The following is a 914-nucleotide window of genomic DNA, read 5'->3' as shown; positions in this document are numbered from 1 at the left end:
AAACCTGATACTTGGTCTAATGGACCTGAAAGATAAGCATATAACAAGAGGGCCAGCTGAAATTATGCACGTTGATAGGTCACCTGCAAGTGGTCTTAATCAGCTGAAATCACAAACAGGAGTATGCAGATAGAGTTAATGCATTTCAGCAATCTCTATCTTACATCTTGTAGCTTGTGTACAGTGTAAAGCAGCTGACAACAACAAAAAGACAATATACATAGACCAACCTGACAAAAAATCCAATAAACCTTGGACTGATCAGGATTCACTAGTGGCTCATCCAGTGGCACTGACTGAAAATCATAAGTAAGGACCCAAAGGACCAAGAAGCTGTGACTGTGACCCTGTCTAAGCTTTGTAAAACCTGCAAGATGACAAACTTAGCCCAGATAGAATTCAGCTGCTGCTAGCCTGCTCTCAGCAAGATCTCTCCCCCACCCTGCACTACTGGGTATCTACTTTCTCTAAACTACTGCAACCTTCAGAATCGATAGAATGGAAAATATTCCTGTTTGTATGGTGTACTGTTGTACAAAACTTGCTGTGTGGAAGACTGCTGCAGGGAGCAATTTAATACAACTTCTCTATTGCTGTAATTATGTGTATTCCAAGTCATATGCTAAAAATACATATTACGTCTATCTCATTTCAGAATCTTTGGGTGTCATAATCCACAGTGCTGGTTCTTACCTTTATGGCCCTAAATACAGTTTGGGACTGGGGTAACTGAAGGACCATCTCTTCCTGTACTGTCCAGTCCACTAGTTAAAATCTGCCTTTCAGCCCTTGTTCTCTGTGCCCCCACCTTCAGTGGTAAGGAAGGTAACAATGAGTGACAGGGCATTTTCAGTGGTGGTACTTCATCTTTCAAATGTCCTCCCCCTTAATGCTTGCCTGGCACCCCTACCTTA

General features: G+C 42.2%; 1 protein-coding gene across 1 annotated transcript in view; it reads left to right on the top strand.

Moving 5' to 3' along the window:
• Nucleotides 1-914, top strand: part of MAMDC2 (MAM domain containing 2) — a 69905-nt gene that overhangs the window by 56758 nt on the left and 12233 nt on the right. The window lies entirely within an intron of this gene.

This window comes from Gekko japonicus, unplaced genomic scaffold, assembly GCF_001447785.1.
Source record: "Gekko japonicus isolate JY-2015 unplaced genomic scaffold, Gekko_japonicus_V1.1 scaffold576, whole genome shotgun sequence".
NCBI lineage: Eukaryota > Metazoa > Chordata > Lepidosauria > Squamata > Gekkonidae > Gekko > Gekko japonicus.
The sequence above is the reverse complement of the archived record's forward strand: the minus strand, read 5'-3'. Positions and strand labels throughout refer to the sequence as shown.